At 48.2% G+C, this 27594-nt stretch overlaps 1 protein-coding gene across 2 annotated transcripts in view; it reads left to right on the forward strand.

Annotated features, from left to right (window-relative positions):
* The first annotated feature begins 20523 nt into the window (after positions 1-20523).
* SUSD6 (sushi domain containing 6) overlaps positions 20524-27594 on the forward strand; it is a 98758-nt gene continuing 91687 nt past the window's right edge. Inside the window, exon 1 of one of the 2 annotated variants that reach the window (XM_006932941.5) lies at positions 20524-20655. The gene's annotated coding sequence lies outside the window, so the exon portion shown is untranslated. Of the gene's footprint in view, positions 20656-20915; positions 21044-27594 lie in introns of those variants that run through there. The other variant, XM_003987778.6, reaches the window with a different exon arrangement.

The following is a 27594-nucleotide window of genomic DNA, read 5'->3' on the forward strand; positions in this document are numbered from 1 at the left end:
AGGCTCTCTCCTGAGTACAAGCTTCTGCCTCACGGAACGGTCTTTCTTCTTTCTCTGTGTCACTCCTCCCCTTAGCCTCTCCCCATCAGAGCAACCTGGCAATATCCAGAGCCCACGCTTCCTGACCGGGCACAGCTCGAAGCCAGGGCCGGGGGCAGCTCAGGGGATCTGGGAGGGCACGCAGGTGTTCTGTTGCCTGGCAACAGAACCCAGCCCCCGGGGCAGAAAGTGAACTTGACGCAGCCCAGGGTGAGGTCAGCCCACAGATAGTCTGTGAACCTCAAAAGGAAATGAAAGTTCGCCAAGAGTGGAGCCAGTCTGTTTTCATTTCCTTTTCTTGACTGAGCTGGCAGATGAGGGCAACACTGGCAAACAAAGGTGAGATCCCGGTGCCCTCTGTGGAGGGGGTGGAGAAGCCTGTTCCTAGTCAGACTATAGCCATATGCTGTCCCAAATGCTGTGCTGTTTGGGGGTTTTATGCACAGCTTGGATATAGACCATGCTATCAAAGATGACACTAATCTGGGCAGAAAGACAATACAAATAGTTGTTGCTAAGATTCATATGCCAGGCACTTTTCACTTTGCCACATACTTTTTGCTTTTTAGTGAATGCTCCTGGTGACCCTAAGATGTGGGGATTAGCCAGTTGACAGTAGACAACATGAACAGATTTAGAGGAATTAAAATGCCCAAGGTCACACAGCTGGCGTGTGGTGGGACGGGCTTGGAAAGCCATCGAAAGCCCTTCTCCAGTACTGAGAGACTCTAGTCATCCATTCGTTCATTCATTCACCCATTCAGTAGAAATTTCCTGAGCTCCTTCCGCGTGCCAGGCAGTGTTTGAGGTAAGGCGGACCAAATCCTGCTCTCGTGGAGGTAAATCCTAGTGAGGAGAATGGGAATAAGGAAGGAAAATTAAAAAGATAATTTCACAGAAGTGCCATGCGAAATAAAGTGGGGTAACAGAGCCGTGTAGACTGAACGGTCAGGGAAGATGTCCCTGAAGAAGCGACATCTGGGTCAAAAGGAGCGGCGGTGGGAATGTTCTGAGGGAAGGCAGGGGAATGGCTTTGGCACCTTTGAGAAACAGAGTACTGGACTTTAATGGTTTCTAAGGGAACTGTGACTCTAGACTGACTTTCTTTTTACATGTTTGTTTATTTTGAGAGGGGGAGGGGCAGAGAGAGAGAGAGAGAGAGAGAGAGAGAGAGAATCCCGACTCAGGGCTTGACCCCCACGAACCCGTGAGATACTGACCTGAGCTGAAATCAAGAGTCAGAGCTCAACCGACTGAGCCCCTAGACTGATTTTCAAGATCTTGATTGGGATAAATGTCCTGTACTTGGGCTCAGGGCAACTGCCTAAACACAGGACATGGTGGATTGGCCTGCACCAGCCTGGCTGACGGGCGCTTCAGCTTCTGTGATCTGGCAGGGTTAACGTAGTCCAGAGTTACTCTGATAAAAGTAGGGTCCAGGGTGCAGTAGGGCATTGACCCTCTCCCTGGAGCCTCCACCTAGAGACTTGAGCATACTCTGGGCACTGACTTGCACTTTCTTTTAAGTTTATTTATTTATTTTGAGAGAGAGAGAGGGCACAAGTCGGGGAAGAACAGGGAGAGGAGAGAGAGAATCCTAAGCAGGCTCCACGCTGTCAGTGGACAGCCTGATGCAGGGCTTGAACTCACGAACCACAAGATCATGACCTGAGCTGAAATCAAGAGGCGGACGCTTGGGGCGCCTGGGTGGCTCAGTCAGTGAGTGTCTGACTTCGGCTCAGGTCACGATCTCGCCGTTGGTGGGTTTGAGCCCTGACTCAGGCTCTAGGCTGACCGTTCAGAGCCTGGAGCCTGCTTCTGGGTCTCCCTCTCTCTCTGCCCCTCCCCCACTCATGCTCTGTCTCTCTCTGCCTCTCGAAAATAAAGAAACGTAAAAAAAAAAAAAAAAAAAAGAGGCCGACGCTTAACGGACTGAGAGGCCCAGGCGCCCCAAATCCAGGCATTTTAAGGTTACTTGATGCATATCAATGAATTGCTTAGAAGTATGCTCTGGTTAACACCTAGCTAATTAGTGGAACCAGGGTTAAAATCCAGATTGGCATGGGGGTGCCTGGCTGGCTCAGTTGGTAGAACATGTGACTCTTGATCCTGTGGTCCTGAGTTCAAATCCCACATTGAGTGTAGAGCTCACTTAAAAAAAATTCCAGATTAGCTCAAGCCATGAGATCTCTGTAAAGATGTTCAAAGACTAATTAACATGGTTGTCTCTGGGGAGGGCAGCGAGTTGCTGAAGAATCCCCTCCCCGTGCCTCTCAGAGAAGACCTGATCGAAAATGAGCTGGGCTGACTCATGAGATAGGAGACCCTAGCTTTTGAACTGCTCGGACGTCAGCCAGAGAGTTGTATCCTGTGCAGCTAGTTCTGGCAATTCTGAGTAGAGGGACCGTGGCTGTGTGAGAACCCACACACTCCACCTAAAGACGCTCAGTTTGAACGCCTTTATACATGGTGCTGGGCACACAGCAGTTGGAGTCCTCTGAGGCCGCCCAGAGGTTGCTGGAAGGGCTAAGCCTGTGCTCATGCGGCTGGCTGGCTGGGTAGGTGGACGCGGCCTCCATCTGAGCCCTGAGTCTCTTCCAAGGCCTGATTCTTCTGGCCAGTGCCCTCAGGTAGGGTAAGGAGAGGAGGCAACCCTGAATGCCTTACCTAAGTGGCAGGGAGGAGGTGACCCACAGAGGGCCTTCCTGTGGGGACAGGGCATATCTTGGCCCCCTATCCAGGGCCAGCTGCATGGGCAGAGACCTGCACAGTCTCCCAGGGCCCCGAATTCAGTAGAACCCTGCCCTTAGTTTAATGGTCTTCAGCTTTCATCTTGGAATTCTTTTTTTTTTTTTTTTTTTTTAAGATTTCATTTTTAAGTAACCTCTACACTCAGTGTGGGGCTCAAACTTACAACCCTGAGATCAAGAGTTGCATGCTCTACCGACTGAACCAGCCAGGCGTCCCTCATCTTGGAATTCTTAATTTTTAAGCAAGGGGCCCCATATTTTCATTTGGCACTGGGTCCTGCAAATTATGTAGCTAGTCCTGTCTCTGTTGATTACAGGAGAGCAGTGACACTGTTTTTTTGCTGCCTTAATGCTACAAAAGCAAGACCTTGGATTTGCCTGGAGACCTCCTGGGCCTCTAGTCCTGAAGCGGAGTCCTTTGCCTAGAGGAGAAGGAAGAAGAGGGCAGGGGGAGGGGATGAGAACTCTGGAAAGGTTTTGAGGTCTGCCTGTCCTGACATGTCACCTATACTTCCTCATTGCACAAGGGTGGGTCCCCGGGGGAAAACATCCAGTCAGCAGCCAGTTCATACTGGTGCGCTTAGAGCCTGGGCCCGGCTATGTTTCAGCCTGACCTATGATCCAGAGGGGAAGAGATTGGGTGTCTGCTCAGGGCTGGACTTGGGCATAAGCACATTATCTACACATGCTACAACGACAATATTATATTCCAATATATATGTCTTGACACTATGTATCTATAAAAATATTATATATTTTACCAAAGATGAAACTGAGTGTTAAATAATTGGTACAACACCACCCCCCCCCCCAATATAACACAGAAGGAAAAGGAATCTTTTATTTTTTTAAACAGATGGCTTTTTTTTAAGCTTTTCCCTATTTCTTTCTTTCTTTCTTTCTTTCTTTCTTTCTTTCTTTCTTTCTTTCTTTCGTGGGGCAGAGGGGCAGAGAGAAAGGGAGAGAGAGAACCCCAAGCAGGCTCCCCACTGTCAGTGCAGAGCCCCACGCAGGGCTCAAACTCACAAACCAGTGAGATCATGACCTGAGCTAAAATCAAGAGTCGGAGGCCTAACCGGCTGAGCCACCCAGACGCACCGGAATCATTTTCAATCCTATTTTCCAGAGGCAACCACAGATAACATTTGGTAATTTCTAAATGAGGAGCTAGCTCTGGAATGATACACAAAAAGTCACTGCAGTTGTCTCTGGGAAGAATTGGTGGGAGACAAATTTTACTTCTCACTTTGGTACATTTTGAATTTTGTGCCATGTGCATGTAATATAAAGATGCATTGGGGCGCCTGGGTGGCTCAGTCGGTTGAGCGTCCGACTTCGGCTCAGGTCATGATCTCGCGGTCCGTGAGTTCGAGCCCCGCCGTCCGGCTCTTTGCTGACAGCTCGGAGACTGGAGCCTGCTTCCGATTCTGTGTCTCCCTCTCTCTCTGCCCCTCCCCCGCTCATGCTCTGTCTCTCTCTGTCAAAAATAAAATAAACATTAAAAAAATATAAAGATGTATCATTTTCTGTAAATAATGGTAAGGAGTAGGCTCTTCGGACTATACGAGAAGCTGATACTCTAGTTATCTGGACTGCTTGGAGAATGTAACTTACGGTTTCTTTGCAGTTAAGCTTACTTATCCGTAGTGCATTTAAAATGTATTTATAGGGGCGCCTGGGTGGTGCAGTCGGTTAAGCGTCCGACTTCAGCCAGGTCACGATCTCGAGGTCCGTGAGTTCGAGCCCCGCGTCGGGCTCTGGGCTGATGGCTCAGAGCCTGGAGCCTGTTTCCAATTCTGTGTCTCCCTCTCTCTCTGCCCCTTCCCCGTTCATGCTCTGTCTCTCTCTGTCCCAAAAATAAATAAACGTTGAAAAAAAAATTAAAAAAAAATAAAATGTATTTATAAAACTTTGCTTTAGATAGAACTTCCCGGGGCACCTGGGTGGCTCAGTTGGTTGAGTCTCCCACTCTTGATTTCAGCCTAGGTCATGCCAGGGTTGTGGGAGGGAGCCTGGCGTCAGGTTCTGCACTGAGTGTGGAGCCTCTCTCTCCCTCTAAAATAAAGTAGGGGCACCTGGATGGCTCAGTTGGTTAAGCCTCTGACTTTGGCTCAGGTGATGATCTCACAGCTCTTGGGTTCGAGCCCCATGTCAGGCTCCGTGATGACAGCTCAGAGCCTGGAGCCCGCTTCAGATTCTGTGTCTCCCTCTCTCTCTGCTCCTCCCGTGCTCGCACTCTGTCTCTGTCTCTCTCAAAAAATAAAGTAAACAAAACCCATATTCTAGTTTTAGCTCCACCACTAAGAGCTGTATGACCTTGAGTGAGTTACTTAACTTCTCCGAGGAAGAAGAGCCTTGCTTTCTTCCTCAATAAAATAAGGATGCAGGATTACCATTTCTTATTCATAACTGAAATCCCAGAAGTTCTAAAAACTGAGTTTTTTCTCCCCTTAGTTTGGCATAAAAACTGGTTAGGCGACACAATCTGACCTGAACTAATGTGAGGTCATATATAGTTTTATTTATCGTGTTTCATGTGACTGTGTCAACATTTCACCGCATAAAAGTGAATGTGTGGGCTGCCCAGTGCTGTAACCAGACACCAGGAGGGATGTTATATAATTTGCAGTAATAGGCTCCATATCACTCTTATAAAATCCAAGGAATTCAGACTTCCAAAACACCTCTAGCCCAAGAGTGACAAGAAAGATAAGGTATTAGAAAGCCGAAGGACAGAGATTACTAACTGCTTATCCAATATCCGTTCTTACCATCTTGCTTAATATAGAACTCTGAGTGGCTTTATTGAGATTAGAAGCATGCCCAGCTAAACTATTCCACTTCCCAGCCTTCCTTGCAAGTAAGAGTGGCCAGTAACATGTAAGTGGTTTGGGTGGGGCTCCCAAGAAAGCACCCCCTTTTCTCCCTGCTCCTCTTCTTACTACTGGAATGCAGACGTGATGGCTGGAGCTACAGCAGCTATCTTGAGTGTGTTTAAGCCACAGTAGTTAGATCTCTGTTAAAGGTAATACTAACTGGGACACTTGAGTGGCTCAGTTGGTAAGCAACCGACTTTTGATTTCAGTTCAGGTCGTGATCTCACAGCTCGTGGAATGAGCGCTGACAGTGCAGAGCCTGCTTGGGATTCTCTCTCTCCCTCTCCTGTGCCCCTCCCCCACTCGTGCTCATGGGTGCTCTCTCTCTCTCTCTCTTTCTCAAAATAAAGACATAAACTTTAAAAAAAAAAAGGCAATACTAACTGAAACAAAGCCCCGGTAAAATGCCTGAAAACCAGTAAGTGTTGTAAAAGTCGATAAAAGTTTACAGAAAGAGATGTGATGCTCATGGAGATGTTCTGATGATGTTAAGGACACTCACGACAGGAAGGAGTGAGCTGGCAACCCCTCAGCTTCCTTTAGAGCCTGAGTCCCTGACGTCAGAGAGAAGCATTCAGGAGATTTAATGGTGTTCTGTTCTCCAGCCAGTGATGTCAGTTTCAGGGAGAAAGGGAAAAGGCCTCTAGGGTGTGGGTGTAAGAGCCCAGGAAGGCCTTTGGCCTCCCGGAAGGTGGGTAGAAAATGATCAGTCAGTGGTGATGGGCTTTCACTTACTCCTGTCCCTGAACCCAACATGTCCTGAGACAGCCAGTCCTACGAGGGTTCGGATGGGAGGGGGTGGGGGGTTGCTGAGAACCTTGCTCTGAGGGGCCCTGGGGTGGACTGGACATCTGGAGGAGAGCTAGAGTCAGAGGGCTGAGCCTGAGGCAGGGCAAGAGGGCAGTGTGTTTGGGGTGGGCGGGGAGAGAAACTTGAGAGATCCTAGGATGGTTTCGCAAAGTGAATGCTCAGTGCTTCTAGAAAGACCACAGAGGGGCCCACTGGGAAAGGGCAGGGAGCTGGGATGGGGGAGGGGTATCTGGAGGATCTGCAGCTCAGGGGCCAGAGGCTCAGGGGCCAGAGAGGCCATGGAGATCTTCGGGCCCTGGGTTCAGTTGTTTGTTGGGTTCTGGAATTCATTAGATCATTTGTTATGTGTTTTTCTCTGCAAAATTGCTGTGACCTCCATCAAAATACTAATTGTTTTTGAGCTTCTGTGTCATCACTTGTTGCAAGAGCCTTGTCCTCTTCCAAGGCATATTATAGAACAACACGTTAGAATAATCTGAGAAGCTGGGGAACCCAGACAGCAGTGCTGCAGAAAGAGTGTCTTTGTGAATATGATCACCAAATATTTAAATGCCCTGCAACTAGATGGAAAGGTGCATTCATAGACAATGCTCTGAAATCTAAATTCCACAATATACTGCGAGGACCGACAACTATTTCTGCCTGACGGTTGGTATCAAAGTTGAATTCGAATCATGTAAGTCACCTCTGTGGGCTCCTCGGGGTTTGTGCTGAGTCTTTACGTGCTGGGTGGAAAGTCTGGATCCTGAGCGAGTGGGTGCGGGCCTTCGTGTCTTCTCAGCTTTGTGCCTCCTCCCTCCACCCTCAGCCCTTCCCCACTCCATGGACATCAAAGCCGCTCCCTAGACCATACAAAGCCATCGCTGGAAAAGCCACATAAATGCTACAGCTCTTTGCTGACTGGGGCTGGGCATGGTGCCAGGCCAGAGATTTCGGAAGGGAGCCCTTCCAAATGCTGGATTAAGCCTCTGGAGCAGATGTTGCCTGTGGCTTGCCAGCATTCAGAGAGCTGGGCAGGCAGCAGGCTTGGACTGGGATTTGGATAGCTCACAGAGCTGTCGAACAAAGACATGTACACACTGCCCTGATGGAGAGGCCGGGCGAGGGTCAGCTGTCAGGGGTCCCTGGGGAGCCTGCTCATTGCCCAAGAGACTGAAATCGCAGTGAGTCATTTCAGGCGGAAAGAAAGGGCACAGAACAAGTGTTCCCGGGAACACTTCCCCGACGCCTCGCCCACAGGGTGCTCGATGGATATTCCTCCCTCCCTCAGCTCTGCGCTCAACCTCCCTGTTTTAAAAATGGGAACAACTCAATGCCTGAAATTTGCAAAGGAGTCAGGCTTTGCAAAACGGTAGAAATAACGTAGGCATTAAGTCCATAAGCCACGTTTTTGCACACAAAGTCCAGCTGCTGCAACAGAGCTGATGTTACCCCCTTTTGGAATTTGGTGATTTGAGGCACCAGAGAGGTATGCCAACCAGAGGACAGGTCTCTTCATGGGTAGGTTCCTGTGCCTGAAATGCCACACTGCCAGCATGAAGCACCGGGTAGCTGAGTCAGGGCAAAGAAGGGAGCAAATCAGGAGGCTTGAAAAGACGTGGTGAAAGGTACCCTTTGCTGATTGTGTCCATTTGCTGCAGGGCGGTGTTGGGGCAAAGACACGTTGTGGAAGAAAAGAACACTGGATTTGGAGTCAAGTGGACCGGGGTTTGAATCCCGGCTCTGACGCTTACCGGCTGGGTGGCTCTGAGCTATTCACCTCTGAGTCCCTATTTCCTATCACTAAAGCTGGCTAATGATTCCTGCCTCACAAGGTTGTTGTGAGTGTGAACGTGCTCTTTTGCCGAGACCTTGTGCGCACATGTGATTTATTGGAAGCCACAGCCCCAGGGTCATCCCTGGCAATGGGTGTCTGGGACCAGGATGCTCCATCGGCCGAGCGAATTCTCGGTTGTCACAGCTCATCTCAGCCCAAGACCCAGGCTTGTTCTTGGGCGGTTACTTCAGAAGCTGCAGCTGTATTTCTTGCAAGCCCGTTGAGAGGCCGGAGGCTTGGGTTTCACCGAAGCCTTCAAAAGGTATCTGCATTTTGAGGCCCGTTTTCCCCTTGTCATGTTTTTTCCATTTGTTCTCAGCCTTTGGGAGAAGGTTTCGTCTTTCTAGCTGCCCTGAAATTAATCTTGCACTGGAAGTGTTTCTTACCACCGAGGAAGATCTGGGCCTGCCCCCCGGACAAATTTGCAAAGGGAGGGGGCAGGGCAGAGGACGGAGAGGAGGGGAGAAGTTGGAGGGAGGTCAGGAAAAGGAATTGGTGTGAGAGCAGCCAAGAGAGAAAGTAGGGGAAGTGCAGCCAGCAGTGATAGGAGGGGGCCTTGAAGTTGGAGGTGCTCTCCCTAAGAAACTGGGGGAACCAGCCGGCCCCAGGGCGGGGGCTTGCTCTCTCCAGGCACTCCAGTCCCCTCCACGGTGCAGAGCAGCCTGTCCCTCGGAGCCGTGCTGGTGGTGCCTAGTTGATTCTAAAATCAGTGCCACACTGCCTTTGCCCTCAGTCTCTTAGCCCGGTTCCCCTTTCCACTTGCCCTCTGCTGCCTGTGAGAAGCCCACGGGTTCTCATGATAAATGCTGTCACCAAGCCCCACCTCATGCACTGCCTGTCACTACCCAGTGCAGGGCAGGCTTCCTCGGAGTGTCATCTGTGTAGCAGAACAAGGTCCCGTGTGCAGAAGGACCCTGCCTCGATTTAATGCTTTTCTTCTGGGAGCACCAGGGTGGCTCCGTTGGTTAAGCATCTGACTCTTGGTTTGGGCTTAGGTCATGGTCTCATGGTTCCTGAGTTTGACAGCAGAAAGCCCGCTTTGGATCCTCCATCTCCCTCTCTCTCTGTCCCTCCCCTGTGCTTTCTCTCTTTTCTCAAAAATAAACAGTTTATAAACGTTGGCTGTTTTTTTTTTTTAATTTTAATGTTTTATTTGTTTTTGAGAGAGAGAAAGACAGAGTGCCAGCAGAGGAGGGGCAAAGAGAGAGGGAGACACAGAACCTGAAGCAGGATCTAGGCTCCGAGCTGTCAGCACAGAGTCCGCGGGGGGGGGGGGGGGCTTGAACCCACGAACTCAAGATCATGACCTGAGCTGAAGTCAGATGCTCAACCTACTGAGCCACCCAGGCACCCCAAAAATAAACATTTAAGAAAGACAATGCTTTTTTTCTGTCTCGATCTTGAAATTCTTAGTAATTTTATCTTTGAAGTAGGTAAATGTTTTATAAGTGCGGGCAGCCGAAACACGGAGCAATGGGCCTCGTGTGTCTGCACACGCACGCATTCCTGGGACAGTCTGGAGCACCACCGGCCCAGAGGGGGCCAGGCCAGACCTGGGCCCAGACTGCTGCCAGTGACAGTGGCAAGAGCAGCAACTGTGGGAGAGAGGAGGGGCTCTATAGGAGGGCAGGGACCCCTTGTGGGTGGCTCATTTGCATCCCTGGAGTCCCTCCCTGCAGCATCTTGTTCAAACATTAACTTTCGGGTTTTTGCTGGCATCCAGGCTGTGAACTTTGTCAGTAAATCATTACAAAATAAAAGCATATACAGAGGCATTGCAATGGAGCTTATCAGGGAATTGTTAGGATTCTTCAAGGAGTTTAGAATCTACAGTTTGGAAAACCGCAAAATTTGCAAAGCGTATATTCACAAGCCTAGAAAGAGAAACTAGATGTAAAAAAAAAAAATGTTTATTTTTGAGGGAGAGAATGTGAGTGGGGAAGGGGCAGAGAGGGTACCTTTAGGGGCACTATTTCCCTGCTCTTTGATCAAGAGCTTGCATGTTTTACTTTGCCCTGCACCCCCCAAATTATGTTGTCTGCTCTGCCTCTGTGCCTTAAAGGTAAAACCCATAAACATATAAACTCTTACATTTTAAGAGTCCATGTAGACTCTAGAGCAGTGGATCTTAACTGAGGCCAATTTTGTCACTGCTCCAGGGGACATGTGGCAATATCTGGAGGCATTTTTTGTTGTCAAGATGAGGGGCTGCTATTGTCATCTAGTGGGTAGAGGTCAGGGATGCTGTTCACCATGCTGCAATGTATAGGGCATTCCCCCCACAACAAGGAATTGTCCGGTCCAAAATATCAGTAGTGCCACAGTTGAGAAACCGTAAACTAGGATCTCCAAGTGTGATTTTGGACTCACAGAGCAGCATCCCTGGTGGGTTGTTTGAAATGCAGACTCTCAGGCTCCATCCCAGACCGGCTAATTCAGAATCTTCATTTTAATGAGATCCCCATGTTAATGATCTGTGTGCACATAACATTGAGAAGCACTGAGTTAGGCCATGTGAATGGAATATTTCAGACAAGTGAGAAGAAGCCCTTCTCTGCCCTCCAGTCATACCACGTGAGGCCAGCCCTGCAGGGACCCCAAAGACCATACTGTTCCCGCCACTGCTCGCACATCTCCCAAGGTCCCCCAACCCCCTAGGCATGTAATAGGCAAGCTCAGGTGTAAGGACGCTGTGGACAATGTCTGACAGCACCTCAACCTTGGCGTTCATTTTTATGTTGAACTTGTACCTCTGTCGAGCAATATGCAGAGAAGGCAGGTTGGTGTCAGACCTGAGAAGCTCAAAGCCCTGGCCTGGCTCCCAGATGGTCCCAGGCCTCCCTCTGCTGCAGTGTGCCTCCGTGTACTAGGGACGCGTCCTCAGACATGCTGTTTTCAGAGCCCGGCCTTTGAACATGCTGTGTCCTCCCCATGCCCTTTCCCACTTTGACTGCCTCCCACTGAGCCTTCAAGGCTCACTCATCTGCCCCTTGTGGAAGCTTTTAACTTTTCCCCAGCGTCTACCAGCAGATGGATCTGTGACAGTGGCCCCAAGGTCCAGGGTCTTGAAGGGAGGGAAAGTCTGGGTGTTTTATGTGAAATCTTCTGATCTTCAAATACTGGCAACTAAATAAAAAAATGAAAGCAAACCACAAGGCAGACCAAACCCCTCTGCAGAAGGCGAGGGCCAAAGGTGGACAATTTGCGGCTGCTGGGCTATGTAGACTCTTGTCCCAGCGTGTTGTCATTATTTGTGGACATCTTTGTCTCCCCACACAGCCTGGCAGCGTCTGGAGGTTGAGCCTGGAACACAGTGGTCCTCGGCACGTGCTCGGTGAAGGCGTGAGTAAATGAAGGAGGGAGTGAGTGAATGACCCTGCCCCTTGTTAGATGCTGTGGTGCAGTAGGTTTCTTATTTATTTTTATTTTTTTAATTTTTATTTATTTTTGAGAGAGAGAGAGGTACAGAGTGCGAGCGGGGGAGCAGCAGAGAGAAGGGGAGACAGAATCCAAAGCAGGCTCCAGGCTCTGAGCTGTCAGCACACAGCCCCACGTGGGGCTCGAACTCCTGAACCGTGAGATCATGACCTGAGCCAAAGTTGGACGCTTAACCCACTGAGCCACCCAGGCGCCCCGGTGCAGTAGGCTTTAAACTATGGTTTACAGTGGGCAGCGTCACCCCCTTGGGGTTGTTTGGACACATGTGGGGGTGTTTTTGGTTGCTACAATGGTTGACAGACCCATTGGCATTCAGTGGGTGGCAGTCAGGGTGATAAAAATAGTATCAAGAACTTATTTTGTGCTCACTGTTTGCCAGACTCTGTTCCAAGCACTTTATTGACGTGAACTCACTGAATTTTCACAGCAGCCTTACAAGGTGCATGCCATCATCCCCATTCCACAGACAGAGGTGGGGACGCTACTAGTCCATCCGCAATGGACAGGGAACCATCCACAAGCTCCACAAGACTCTTGTATGCCCCGCTGGATGTCTATGCAGGGGGGAAAAAAAAATCCTGTTTATAATGATCAAAAATACAACTATCATGTAAATTGCGAAAAAGAGTGGGTTTTATTTTTCAGCATTTTACTAGGAGCTCACCACTTCAGAAAAATCACGCAGCGGGCGCATACATTACACAGGGTATTTGAGTCTCTAAAACTGTGCACCTACATCCATCTGCATTTATAGTTGCCAAAGTCATGGAGACTCTAGGTGCATGCACTGAATTCATTAACTGATTTTGCTCGGTAAACTTTTTATCGAATAACTACATACTTCAAAAAAGTGAACTAGGCAGCCCTTCCTGCCCATGGGTCCTGTCTCCATGCTTTAATAAACTCATCTTTTCGCACCAAAAAAAAAAAAAAAAAAAAAAAAAAGTTGACCAATCATAAGTATACATTCTATGAACTTTGGCAAAATGAACACACCTGTGTAATCAGCACTCAGATCAAGAAACAGAACATTCTCAGCATCCGGAGAGTCCCATCCTCCTGCCTTCCTATCGTAATTTTCCCTAAAGGTAACCACCATATTGACTTCTAATACCCTACACATTAATTTTGCCCATCTTTGAACTTTATATAAATGGAATCATATGGTGTATACTTTTTTTGTGTCTAGTTTCTTTCAATAAAAGTAATATTTGTGAGATTAGTCAGTGTTGTATACACTGCAGGTTTGTTCTTTCCTGTGGCTGAGCAGTATTCCACTGTATGGATATACCATAATGTATTTATCCATTCTACTGTAGGTGGACTTTGGGGTTGTTTCCAGCTTTTTGCTGTTGTGAATAATGGTGCTGTGAACATTTGTGTTGATGTCTTTTGGTGAGCATATGAATGCATTTAATTTTTACAACTACGTATGTAGGCAAATTATGTGTGATTTTCATTTCATGGTAGTAAGGGGGTGATATACTTGCTATCCCAAAGGAGGCACAGGTTCTGAGGGAGTAATTGAAACCCTTTGGTTTGAAGCAGGTGCTTCTGTCCATGGTCAATTTGTTTGTTCCACAGAGATTGTTCCTCTGTCCTGTGCCCCGTGCTGGGGAGCACCAGGGCTGTGCTTTGCAGAGGGAAAGATTGGAGAACCTCCTCATAAGGTTACAAAGCAGAAGCTTGCATTCTCATTCCTACCACTAGAGGTCAGGCATTCACAAGGGACTGGGGACTGGCCCACCCCTTCTTCCAGGCAGGCTTCCTCTCAGGTTCCTCCTGCCCCTTCTTCTCCCTTGGTAACTGGAGATCCAGCTCTACCTGGGGAAATTAAAACAAACAAACAAACAAACAAAAACCTTCATAGTGCACCTCACAGGGGGCAGGTGGCAGATGGAACTGACTCCCTTTTAGGGTATTAAATATTTTTCACCCACCTTCCCTGTTAAATGGAGAATCTCTGGGGTCTGGCTGTCTCCTAGAGGTACCCACAGGCTCCCTACCCTCACCCTACTGGCTTTGTTGGTGAGTTTATCTAGCACTGGGCCACCAATGCTGGATTCTCTATTCCCACACGGTGACTTCTACAGACACAGGTGTTGATAAATGTTTAACAACTTGTTCTGTGAGTGGGGTCTAATTTGTAGCGTTTGCTAATTTCTGTGATGTAAAAAATTCCACCATGTCTGATTTCAAGCTATCAGTGAAATGTTATTGAACGTGGAGCTGGGAAGAGATGATAAGTACTATAATATACAGCATTCCCATCATGTATAATAGATGTAAATAAACTCAAAAACATTATTTGATAAGGATACAATATAGTAAAATAGTTGGGAAGTGATAAGATTTGAGTACTTATTACTTAAAAATACAATTTACCGGGGTGCCGGGGTGGCTCAGTCATTTGAGCATCTGACTCTTGGTTTCGGCTCAGGTCATGATCTCACGGTTTATGGGTTCGAGCCCTGCATCGGGCTCTGTGCTGACAGTGCGGAGCCTGCTTGGGATTCTGTCTCCCTCTCTCCGCCCCTACTCCACTCGCGCTCTCTCCCTCAAAGTAAATAAATAAACTTAAGAAATACAACTTATTTAATTTTCCATATATAATTTAATTTTTATTAAAACCCATATTTAGCAGCTGAGTCACAAAAATCTTGGCAATTTTACAGTTGGTTCTTGAAACACAGTACAAGCAGGCTTCAACACTGCAGGTAACCGACAGTGATTTCCCTTTAAAAATCACATTTGTTTTTTGCAGTGCAAATTGCGGTTGGATTCTCTAAGAGGTAGGTAGGCCTTGCCCCGATACTTAGTAACTGTGGCCTTGGTCTTATCTTTATTCTCTCTGTACCTCAGTTTCCTCACCTGTAAAATGGAGATAATAGTATCAATACCGACTTCACCAGGTTACCGCAAAGATTAAATGACGTCTCGTATGTAAAGCCGTGAGCGTAGTGCCAGACAGACATTGGGACCTAAATTAGCAGTGGCTACCAGAACTTCTGCAGCCCTGTCTCTGCCTCTTCAGACAGTCTGAATGAGGGGGCCCCTCCATTCCTCCATCCACCTGCAGCTCAGAGCTAAGCGGAGCCAATCCACCATTAAGTCACCTGAAACTGAACGCCCAGGGCAGCTTTGAGGAAGAAAGCCATCAAGGGAATGCGGGGTCAAGTGACCCGGAGCAATGTGGGTGGGGTCTGTGTCTGCAAGAGCGTCAGACCTTGGGCTGCCCCCAGTGCCTTCCTTCTTCCCAGCTGGTTGACTCCCAGAGTCACTGCCAGCCCTTGGGCAAAGGGCAGAAAGTAGAAACAAGGAAACAGGCGACTGGAACCTGTGGAGGGAGGATTGGGGCAGTTCTCTGAAGACATAGCAGGTAAACACTCTCTTTGCTACCTGGGCTTTTCCTTGAATGTAAAACGGGGCTAACACTTTCCCCCAGTTTACCTGGTTTGCGTCAGAGATAAAAATGTCAAAGACTTGTCAGTGCTTCAGAAAAGCAGGAGGGGCTGGGTCACCCTCTCACACACGCTCATGGACTGGGCTGCATCAGGTGCATGCTGCCTCAGGTGTACATTTTCCAGGGCTGGGCTCAGGGTTGGGGCAGGCAGGGAATCGTAGTTGCTGTTCTGAGCAGCCCTGCTCTGACCTCTGACCTCTGCAAAGCCCCCCTGCCTGGAGGCCAACAGGACCTGGGTCACCGAGCCTGGCTCTCAAAGCTTCCTGACTTGTCAGGGGTCACAGGCTGCTAACATAACAGAGGAAAGGTACTGGCAGAGGCCTGCGTATTCAGACCAACCACCTGAGCGGATGATCTTCCTCCTCAGGCTGGGAGCCGCCCCTCAACTCTGCTGGCTCAGCACTGCCTGGCCCACCCATCCTGGACTCTGACTTTCTGTGAAGACATCCTCATGCTCTGGGGTCAAGTGGGTTTTCTTACTTACTGTCATGGGGCTTTGAAATCTGCCCAAGGAATCGTGCATCAAAACAAGAAAACCTCAGGGCACCTGGGTGGCTTAGTTAAGCGTCCGATTTCGGCTCAGAGCATCATCTTACAGTTTGTGAGTTTGAGCCTCGAATGGGGCTCTTTGCTGTCCTTATGGATCCCTCTTTGGATCCTCTGTCTCCTTCTCTCTCTGCCCCTCTCTCTGTCTCTCTCTCTCAAAATTAAATAAACTTAAAAAAAGAAAAAAAAGAAACCCCATGCTAACTCCTGTGTGAGGTCAGACAAACCAGTAATCTGCTCTGTGTCTCAACTTCCTTATAGGTGAAAGTATGGCATTAATAATGTCTCATTTTATGGGGATGTTGTGTAGATAAAATGAGCTGGTATGCAAGAAAGCATTTTCAAGAAGATCAAGAGATATGTAAGGACAATTTGTGTCATTATTTGCTATTTTTATTGAGGGTAGAAGGGGCCATATATGATGTATTTGGAAAAGTATAACTTTAGGAACAAACACAAATGAATTCTTGTTTTGCAACATACATGCTATGTAGTTTTTTTTTTAATTTTTTAAATGTTTTTATTTATTTTTGAGACAGAGAGACAGAGCATGAGCAGGGGAGGGGCAGAGAGAGGGGGACACACAGAATCTGAAGCAGGCTCCAGGCTCCCAGCTGTCAGCCCAGAGCCCAACGTGGAGCTTGAACCCATGGACTGTGAGATCATGGCCTGAGCTGAACTCAGACGCCCAACAGACTGAGCCACCCCGGCGCCCCTATGTAGTATTTGATGTTACAAAAATGTCTTCTGAGGCTGTTTCCTCCTGTGTGAAATGTTAATTTGGAGGGTTGTTGTCAAAATTAATGGCTACATGAATAAAGTGTTCTAAGTACCTAGCACACAGTAAGTGCTCAATTAACAGTAGCTGTCATTCCTGCTGTTAAACAGATGACGAGAACAACACAGATCCCAAGTACTAATTCCCAACTTTTTCCTCTCCTTTACTTCCTGCCCTTTAAGTGGTAAAAGCACAAGCTCCTAGTCACATTCCTGGAAAAGGAAGAAAACCATGCCCTCTGACTCATACCACAGGAGTGACCAACTCCTCTCGATTTGACAGGAGGACTCTCCTAGTTTTAGCCCAGAGGTCCCAAGTCCCATGGGCCCTCTGGGCCCCAGCCAGACTGGGACAATTGACCACTCACCACCAACCCGGGTCCAACTCCGAGCCATCTTCCAGTACCTAGGCTTAGAGTACTAGGATTTGTACTGGAAATCTGGAAGGACCCAGGAACACGACCAGCTCAAAGAGCCATTTTAAGTCCTTTTAGAACAAGACAGGGTCTAGATAAATAAATGAAAATAAAAAATTAGCTCTGGTCCTAGAAGTCATTATGGTAGGTGTAAGATACAAAAAATTAATTCTGAAGACCACGTATTATATAATACCATTTATATAAAATGTCTGGAAGAGGTAAATCTATGAGTAAAGAACGTAGCTTATTGGTTGCAGGGTAGAGGTGGGGAGTGACTGCTAATGGGTATAGAGTTTCTTTTTGGGATCATGAAAATGTTGATTGTGGTAATGGTTGCACAACTCTGTAAATACACTAAAACCCATTGGATTATATACTTTAAATACATAATTATACATTTAAACTGTAATTGTATGGTATGTGAACTGTGTCTCAATAAAGCTGTTGAATTAAGAAAACACAAAATTTGAAAACAATATTTTTGGGGGCTTATTTATTTTGAGAGAGAGAAAAAGAGCAAGCGGGGGTGGGGCAGAGAGAGAGAGAGAGAGAGAGAGAGAGAGAGAGAGAGATAATCCCAAGCAGGCTCCATGCTCAGCAATGAACTCGATACACAGGGCTGGTTCTCATTAAGGTAAGGTCAGTCATGACCTGAGCCGAAATCAAGAGTTTGACACTTAACGGACTGAGCCACCCAGGTGCCCCTAAGACAATTTTTGACTTAAAAAAAGGGTTCTTCCACATTAGAATCTCTAAGTCTAAATTATTCTTTTTTTTCTAAGCCTATATTATTTAAAACAATTTTTTTTTTAAATTTTGGAGAGAGAGTGCACAAGTGGGGCAGCGGGGCAGAGGGGGAGACAGAGACAGAGAGAGAGAGAGTCTTAAGCACGCTTTATGCTCAGCACAGAGCCTGTAAATCTAAAGTATTCTTAACCCTCACTTTAAGAATTATCTTTTCAACGGCATAATAATGTTTAACCTAGGCTGTGAAATACCACCCCAATGTTGCAGGTAAGATGAGTAAGACCCACAGCAGAATGTAAAGAGGCTTTTGCTCAGTTCTGTAGGAGGCCTGTGGAGCCTCAAGCAGGAGGGGAAATGTGGGAGAGGAGAGGCTGGGGAGCCAGCATTTACAAAGGAAGAAAAGAGATTCACCCCGCATCCTGTAATAGAAAGCAGAAAGAAATACGTGCTAAACTGAGGCTTGTCCAAGATGCCATAGAATGGAAGAAGGAGAGCAAAGGTGGCAAGGGTAAGTGGGAAGGACATTCCAGGCCCAGGGAATAGTGTGAGCACAAGTTCTGAGTTGTGAAGTAGGTAGCATGTTTGAGGTACAGAGGGGGTATGTAGGGTGTATGGAAGGATGGAGAAGACTTGGGACAGATTGTGGAGAGCCCTGGACACAGTCCTTGCTTGGGAGTTTGATTTCATTCTGTGGACACTGGGGGCACCCAGGGGACGATTTTTAAGAAGCGAGTTACAGGGGCGCCTGGGTGGTGCAGTCGGTTAAGCGTCCGACTTCAGCCAGGTCACGATCTCGCGGTCCGTGAGTTCGAGCCCCGCGTCGGGCTCTGGGCTGATGGCTCAGAGCCTGGAGCCTGTTTCTGATTCTGTGTCTCCCTCTCTCTCTGCCCCTCCCCCGTTCATGCTCTGTCTCTCTCTGTCCCAAAAATAAAAAAATAAACGTTGAAAAAAAAATAAAAAAAAAAAAAGCGAGTTACAGATCTGCAGAGGGTCTAGAAGCCATTTTACAGTGTGAGAGGTGGTGAGTCTTGCATGAAGTCACTGAGCTGGTTAGTGGCCAAAAGCCAGGGGATCTGATGGCTGGCCTAATCCATATTCCGTTACACCAAGCTGCCTTTGTAGGTAATCTGCCCACCTTTTTTTTTCCTCTCCATTTGTCTTCTCTAATTCTTCCTCCACCCTTTCCCTTGTCCCCTTCCTGGGCCTTGGGTGTGCCTGGTGTGTACTTGCAGCCCACACAGGGTTGCTGAGCTCTGTTGCAGATCCAGGCCAAGCTAATACTTGCTTTTCAACCCCCTGGTGGTCTGGGTAGTGCAACCCCAGTAGAGAGGGAAAATGAGGAGGAAGGGAGGGATGCCCAGCAGGAAGGCAAGAGAGAAAGAAGGCAGAGCAAGGACAGACATAATGGAAAAGGTAGCTACAGTCACAGGTTCTGCGGGGCCTAGAAGGGGAGGGTTCCCTTGGGGATGGGTGCCTGTGCATGGGGTGGTGAGGAACACTCTGCTTGTCTGGTTTGAGCTACCTCAAGGAGTTGCCCTGGTAATTCACAGCATCTTCTCAGAGCACCTACTAGAACTAGGTTTGCTGAGAGGTCCTGCGGGGGGAGTATCCTGTCCAAAGGGCATCTGGGAGAAAGGGCTTGCCTGTCCCAATCTGCAGCTGGAGCCTGAATTCTCAGGTAGGAGAGCTCCAACATTTATTGAGCCAGCGAGCATCTCTGAACAGGCACTGCATGAGGCCCTGGGGCACAAAGACAGTAAGTCACCATCTTGGCCATGAACGGGCCACAAGCCCTGTAAACACCCAAACAGAGGACTTATCTCCCAGGGTTGCAGTGAGATCACCAACAAATGATGTAGTGATACAGTGCACAAACTGTTGGCATAGTATATGCTGGAAAACAGCCCAAAGGGGCAAGGCTCAGGATGGGAAACAAAGTTAGGAGTATGACAGGGTCCTAGCCCTGACTCTGCCAATTCTTGCTTTTAACTACTGTTTTCTCAACCTTGAGATCCATTGAGTGCTTTCAGTATGCTGAGAAATCACTTCGGAATGCTTCTTAAAATAGATCCCAGAATCCGATCCTAGCTTTACTTAATCAGAATGGCTGGAGACTATCCCGAATCTGCATTTTTCAAGCCCCCCTCCGCCCCCCCCCCCCCCCCGCCCCCAACCCCGGGACAACTTGGAGCTTGTTCATCTGGGAAGCACTTCTGAATAGGGAGATAATGATCTGCATCAGCCCTAGGTCTGGCAAGCGATTCAAGACCTAACAAGGCAACCAACGTGCGTGGAAAGTGCCCTGTGAACCTGAGAGCAAATTATTTGCAAATAATAGTAATCCAATAATCCTAATAACATCCAAAATATCCACAAAATAATGATAGTAAAAGAACTGGAGAGCGCACTGCAAACGCGGCGCAGGCTAGGTCGGTACCACGGCCTCGGCCACTCCAGCGCAGTTGGCGTGACTGTCCCTTTAAGCAGTCCCCCGCGCCCGCCTCCCCCCGTCACGGCTCCAGGCTCGCCTCCCGCGGGGCGTGCGGCCCCGCCGGCGGCGCGTGCGTGCTGGCAGCGGTCGATCGGCAGGGCCTCCCAGCGGGGCGGTCCCGGCGGCGCGACGCCGGCGCTTGTTGCGTGCGCGCCTGACCCCGCCCCTTGCCCGCCCCTTCCCCTCCCCCCGCACTCCGCGGTCCTCCCCCGCCCGCGCGGTACAGCTGGGCCAGTGACGCGGGAGCTACCGCCGCCGCCACTGCTGTCGCCACCGCGTTCCATTCTCCTAAGCCGGCGACAGCGTCGCCCCCAGCCTCCCACCGCCTTCTCCCGCAGCGCGGGCCAGCGCCAGCCAGACCACGCACGCAGGGCCTCGCCTAGACCCGAGAGGGTTACGGGCGCGCGCAGGCGGCAGAGCGGATCCCGGCGCTGCGGAAGCTTCGAGCGCCCCCCTCGCGGAGGTCGCGGTGCGGTTCCCCGGGTGAGTTGTCACTGCGGCCCGGGGGCGGCGGGGCCAGGCATTGTGTCACTAGCGCGCCCCGCGGGCTGTCAGGGGCGCCGGGCTGGTGCGTACTGCTCTGGAGGGACGTCGGGGAGCCCCGACCGGCCGCCCGGCGTCTGCTGCTGTGTGCGCTGGCCCCGCTGTCACCCGGACGGCCGCGCGAGGGGCCGGGAGGGCCACCGGGGAGGCTGACCCGGCGGCGGCGTGGGCTGCGCCGAGGCCGAGAGGAGGACCAGACTGCCGGTCTTCGGCTGCGAGCTGGTGGCCGGGACCGGGGCGCGCCGCCTGGCCTCGCCCGCCGTGGGGGTCGTGCTCCCTGCCCGGGAGTCAGGGCGGAGACCACACTTTGCGGGTCGCGGGAGAGAAGGTAGGCGGAGGCCGTCTTTCTTATTGCTGTTATTTTCCCCTCGGGCCGACCAAAGCCGCCGGTCCTGCGCCGGGCAGGGTTGGCTTGGCGACGGTGGATTTCCTGAGGAAATCTTGGAGCCCGTGTGTGGGAGCATCGGAGCTTTCTGGAGCCTCCGCGCCTCGTCTGGTCTTTAATCTCAAAAACTTTACTTATTATCCGGGCTGAGACTCACCGAAACCACTTCCTGTTTATATATGTAGACTTGCTTTCTTACTCCTGGCTTTTGGGGACTCCAGATATTGGTGGAGGTCTGACTCTCCCGCGTCCGTCCGGCTGTGGGGCTGTTGAATTGGAAAGTTACCTGTAACGAGGTTAGCATGGGGTGGGGGTGAGGTGGGACCACAAGACTCAGGAGGAGAGAGGAGTCACAATCAAGGCTTTGGCTGGCTAGGGGGAAGTTCATGTCTTGGCCCAGAGGCCTGATACTGCTGTTCCCACAGAACGTACTCTCCGTGGCAGGCGGCTCGCAGGGCTTTGTTGCTCTTGCTAACTGGGCTTGTGTCAGCTCTGTGCAGAGGTGCAGTGAAACTACCCAGTTCACTTAACTGGAGGAGGCATTTACTCCCTTTCGAGATCTGCAGCGGTAGGAGTACGAAGTGTCTTTCCATCCTTAGCAGTGGTGAATTCATTTCTTGCCCTTTTCATTCCTCTGGTTTAAAACATATGTCTGAAGGATGCACACACCTTTTCTCTTTGGGGAATTCCACACCCAAATTGTCACCATCTAGTGGAGGCTAGTAGAGACATGTTCGTGGCATTGAGTTTTGAATTTTCTGGGCTTTGCATTTTTAGCTAGATGCAGATTCAGCCTGAAATGAAAATTTTCAGTTGGTTGGGTGGAGAAGCGGAAGTAAGTTTACCTCCCCCTCCGTAAAAGAGGTGTTTAATAAAACAACAATAACAGCAACGATAGGAAGAGTTCTTGAGGACTGTGTACCAAGCTTTGTATCAAGAACTACTTTCTTTTTTTTTTTTCTTTTTTTTAAAAAAATTTTTTTTTCAACGTTTATTTTTATTTTTGGGACAGAGAGAGACAGAGCATGAACGGGGGAGGGGCAGAGAGAGAGGGAGACACAGAATCGGAAACAGGCTCCAGGCTCTGAGCCATCAGCCCAGAGCCTGACGCGGGGCTCGAACTCACGGACCGCGAGATCGTGACCTGGCTGAAGTCGGAGGCTTAACCGACTGCGCCACCCAGGCGCCCCAAGAACTACTTTCTTGATCTCATTTAATAACAGACTTTTGTGGTAGATATTGTTTCATATATATATACATATATAAATGTTTATTTTTGAGAGAGAGAGGCAGAGCACAAGTAGGGGAGGGGCAGACAGAGAGGGAGACACAGAATCTGAGACAGGCTCCAGGCCCTGAGCTGTCAGCACAGAGCCCGACGTAGCCCTTGAACTCGCGAGCTGTAAGATCATGACCTGAGCCCAAGTCAGACGCTTAACAGACTGAGCCACTTAGGCGCCCCTAAGGTATTGTTACTGTTCCCCCCTCCTTTTTTTTCAGTTGAAACCAAAGCCAAACAAATAACTTGCCCAGAGTCATAAAAGTAGCCCATGGTAGAGCCCACACTTTAACTGCTAGATTCTACTGTTAGCTTCTAATTTGCTTGCCATTTGGTAAAATTCAAAATGGAGTATTTCTAGAACTTTTTCCAAGCACTACTTCTTCAGGCTCTTTCTCATATCATGAGCACCCATAACTCTCCCAGGTACACATTTATGGTATGTGCACAATAATCATTTGCTTATTTATTCCTTCATTCAGTATTCACAAGTATTTATGTGATACAGAACGTATGCCCGGCACTGTGCTAGGTTTTGGAGATACCGCAGTGAGTAAGAATCCAGCCATGCCCTCATGGAGTTCGTGGTCTTTAAGTCAGTGTATTTTGATTTATGTTGTTAACTTTCATTGGCAACCGTTTGCTGCTTAAGGAACTTCTGTCCGGTAAGTTAAATTAGAGGAGACTACTGATATGAAGCCTGATAGATAGGACTTCCTGTCCACAGAGTGGCTTTTTGGATACTGTAGTAGACATGGCATATGAAACAAATCCTCACCTATAGCTAGATCGGGGGGTATCAGGTCCCTGGGTGCTCAGAGTAGGACTGACCCCCTCCCCCCACCCCCAAGTGTGTAAACCCTGAGAGCAAACCCAGTGTCACATGGCAGTGTTCAACTTACTTGCTGAGGCCTGCCTTCTCAAAGCCCAGAATTTAGGCAACAGAAAGAAGAAAGGTAGAGTGAGGTGTTACAGATGCAGGCTGGCGGATGAAGAGACCTCAGCGCTTTGTTTGGTTTCCTGGCAGGTGTCTGTTGTGTGGTGGCTGAACTTGTGCTCTTATGTAATGGTGCATCTCCTGGCAGGGGATTTCCTCCTTTGCTGTTGCCGGGGCAGCAATTTCTACAGCTACCCTCCCATTCCATACACACATAGGCACTCTCTGAAGGTAATAAGGCATCTGGCTTTTTAAAAGTAAGAGCTTATTTCAGGTTCATTGCTACTAAGCATTATTTCACTCCCTCCGTACTTTTCCGTCCTCCTGATAAAAACTTGCCTTATGTTTTAAATTTTTCCCGTGCTATTTTCCCATATCCTTAGCTGTTTTGACAACCAGATAACTATGCTTGCTACAGTTGACTCTTAAAGAACACGGGATTAGGGGCACTGATCCCTATGCAGTCGAAAATCTATGTATAACTTTGACTCCCCTCAAACTTTGCTCATAGCCTACTGTTGACAGGACGCCTTACTGATAACATAAGCTGTTGATTAACACTTGTTTTGTATGTTACATGTATTATATACTGCATTAGTACAATAAAGTAAGCTGGAGAAAAAAGTTACAAAGAAAATCACAAGAAAGAGAAAATAACACTTACAATACTGTACCGCAAAAAATCTGTGTGGAAGTGGACCCACACAGTTCAAACCAGTGTTGTTGAAGGGTCACCTGTGCTGGTGCCTGTCTCTGGGCTCAGAGAATGATATCTTTAAAAAAAATCCGAGTCACTTAATCTAACTCATTTCTGTACTAAAACCAGTGAAACTGTGAAGTCTTTAGCAGAACTGCTTGTGGGCTGAGAAGGAAGACCAGAGAGCAGATATGCCGTTTTTTCCCCTCTAGTTCCCCTGAGAGGCAGCCCGGGACTGTAAAGCCCACTGGGAAGCCTGAATGTCAGCAGACCCCCCGGTACTGGTTGTGTAATTGCCACGCAGGAAGCATTTTACTGAGTTCCTGACGTGACATGTGGTCTCCTCGTTGAAGCTGATCAGTGGGATTCACTTTCTTCCTTCTGTCTTCCTGGACAGTAGGAAGGTCTTGTTGTTTAGAGTCATTCCTTTAAGTAGTAGGAGGAAGAACAAACAGAGGAGAAAGAACACATATTTGAAAGCAGACTTGAGTGTTGAGGATGAGGACAGTTGGGTTAAGGGTAAGCATTAGGACAAATACGTATATGATAATAGAGACTCTTTTTCCTGGTTTCTCCTCAAGAAGGCTGCAGTCTTGGGGCCACCCACATATTCCACTATAGTGAGATTTCATTGAGTGGAATGGTTTTTTAAAAAATAATATATATTTTTTAAGTTTATTTATTTTGAGGGAGAGAGTGCATGGGGAGCGGAGGGGCAGAGAGAGAGAATCCGGAACAGGCTCCACGCTGTTGGCACGAAGCCTGACGTGGGGCTCGATCTCACGAATCCAAGCTCATGACCTGAGCCGAAAACAAGAGTCAGACGCTTAACTGACTGAGCCACCCAGGCACCCCTAAAAAATTAACATTCTTAAGTTTTGGTGCCACATTGCAGGAAAGTTGGAAACTAGATGAGTGAGAAAAAAAATGCCTGTAGTGTGGGAGGGCTGTTTTCATACAGGTAGAAGTAAAGGATGCAAATTGAGGTTGGGGCTGAGGGTTTTGTGATGGTATTTATTTGAAGCTGCTAACAGCTGTGAATCTGAGACCAGTGAAGCAATTTCAGGACAGCGTTGGGGTGACTGTCCTTGAGCATCAAGATCTGTTCACTCCCACTCTGGCTCAGATTCAAGGCAACAGCCATTGTTCCCTTGGATGCTTATAAGTTCGTGTCTTTGTATAAAACCTTTATTTGAAAAAGTAGAGGTGCGGGGGAAAGAGGTACCTCTTATAAGGCTTAGATTTTAGCAGTAAAACCTGTCAGGCACCCGTGGACGTTTCCTTTTTTTGTGTGCTCATGTGTGTCTCTGATGGTGTCCTTTTTCTTTCCCTTTTAGTCCTTTGGCCTAGAAACCAGCAGGGTGTCTCCATTTGCTCTCTCATCCTCTGATTCTTACCTGAGTGTGGAAGTCTCCACTCTGCTGGTAGACCTCCAGTGGTGCTGAGCTGGGTCACTTTGGCTGTGAAAGGCCACCTGTGCTTCTGTCGGGGCTTGGGGACACTTGAGTCTCTGTGAAGGTACTGGTATGGCAACAGTAGAAAATGTAGCAACTGTAGTGAGAACTGGACGGGTTTCACAGGCAGGCTCTGCTGTTGTCTGTGATGTATTCTCTTTCCTGGGCCCTTACATCTCAGAAAAGGAAACTAGCACCCTTGAAACATCTGAAGGCTGCATGCCAAGAATTCATGCAATACTCCAGAAACAGGATATTATTGAAGCATTTTTCTCAAGCAGAAACATATGTAGTTCCCTGTTACTGTCGCCAGTGTTAGTAGATCCTGAAAATTACCTGATAGCTGTGTGTGCCCTTAAATGTACTCTCCCGTCTTATACTCCCCCTCCCACACGCACATGTACAAGTGCTAGACTGGTTTTTTGTTTTTTGTTTTTTGGTAGAGCTCCATTGCTTGGTTTGAGGAAAGTTAGCCTGGGTTCCTGAAGACAGAAATAGGTTCTCAGGGGTTTGCAGACAGCAGAGTTGGTGACTGACAATTCTTTGTTACTCAGAAGAGGAGGATCTTTTGTGGTGAAAAATTCAGTGACTCAGGATTCTTTTCTCCTGTAGTTGGAGATTGGACGTAAAACCTCAGAGAGGAGATATAAATAGGGGCTCTTTCCCAACCTTCCCTTTCTTACCATCCTTTCTGAAGGAGGGGGAAAGTTCAATCTTTCCAAATCCACCCTCCTGCCAGCGTTGACTTGCCTTCACCCACAGAAGTTTAAGATCAGAGCATGGAGTTGGCCTGTGTGTAGACTGTCTTTGCTAGGTTTTTGGCTAGACTAGGCTTGGGCTTTTGACAAAGCCAGTAAAATGAAAGCGGCTTCTGGGAATGGGATAGGACTGTTTATCCCATTCTTCCTTCTTTGGGCTGTTCTCAGTAGATCTCAATAAACTAAGTGGGTGGAAGTTTAAAAAGGGAACTTGAGAAAGAGAACAAGGTGATTTTGCTTATTCATTTTAAGTGGTAGCCTAGGCAAACTGTCAGGGAGAAGACTGGGGCTACTTTTTTTTTAATTGTTAATACACTGGGGTAAGATTACCGAAAGCTTGGAAAATAGAGGGGGAGAAAAAAATCACCGTGATTCTACCATCCTACCACAAACATCATTTCTATCTATTCTGCTTTTTCTTTCAGTTGGGAATCCTGGTGTGCATTTAATTTTGTATTCTGTTTTTTCCAGTTAGCATTACACCATAAATATTTTTCTGTAACGACATATAGGCTTTATAATTATTTTTATTTTTAATGGCTTTATAATATTCCATCAAATAGATCAGCTGTGATTTAAATAGCCTCTCATTGGGGGCACCGGGGTGGCTCAGCTGGTTAAGCATCCAACTTCAGCTCAGGTCATGATCTTAGCGATTCGCGAGTTCGAGCCACCCATTGGGCTCACTGCTGTCAGCGTGGAGTCTGCTGCAGATCCTCGGTCCCCCTCTCTCTTGGCCCTTCCCCTGCTTGCACGTGTGAGCTCTCTCTCAAAAATAAATAAACTTAAAAAAAATAAACTTGAAAAAATAAAGAAACATGAAAAAAATAAATAGCCTCTCATATGTTTAGACTATTTTTTTCTTTCTTTTTTTATAATTTGTTTTGAGAGAGAGCGTGCTCATGTGTGCACACACACGTATGGGGGGGTGTTGGGTGGGACTAGGCGCAGAGAGAGAAGGAGAAAATCCCAAGCAGGCTCCGTGCTGTCAGCTTAGAGCTGACTCAGGCTCGATCTCAAGAACCAGGAGATCATGACCTGAGCCGAAATCCAGAGTCAGATGCTTAACCACCTGAGTCACCCAGATGCCCCTGTCTAGATTATTCCTAAGATTTGCTCAAGGCGACTTTTTTTCAGAGGGGTCATTTCATTTGTCATAATTTTTAAAAACAGCTTTACGGAGACATAATTTATATATCATAATATTCACTCATTTAAAGTTTACAATCCAGTAGACTTTAGCATATTTACAGAGTTGTACAACTGTCACCATATTCTAATTTTAGAACACTTTTATCACCCCAAAAAGAAACTCCATTAGTGGTCACGCCCAGTTCCTCACAATCCCTGTAGCCCACGGCCAGCACTG

This window comes from Felis catus, chromosome B3, assembly GCF_018350175.1.
Source record: "Felis catus isolate Fca126 chromosome B3, F.catus_Fca126_mat1.0, whole genome shotgun sequence".
Classification (NCBI taxonomy): Eukaryota; Metazoa; Chordata; class Mammalia; order Carnivora; family Felidae; genus Felis; species Felis catus.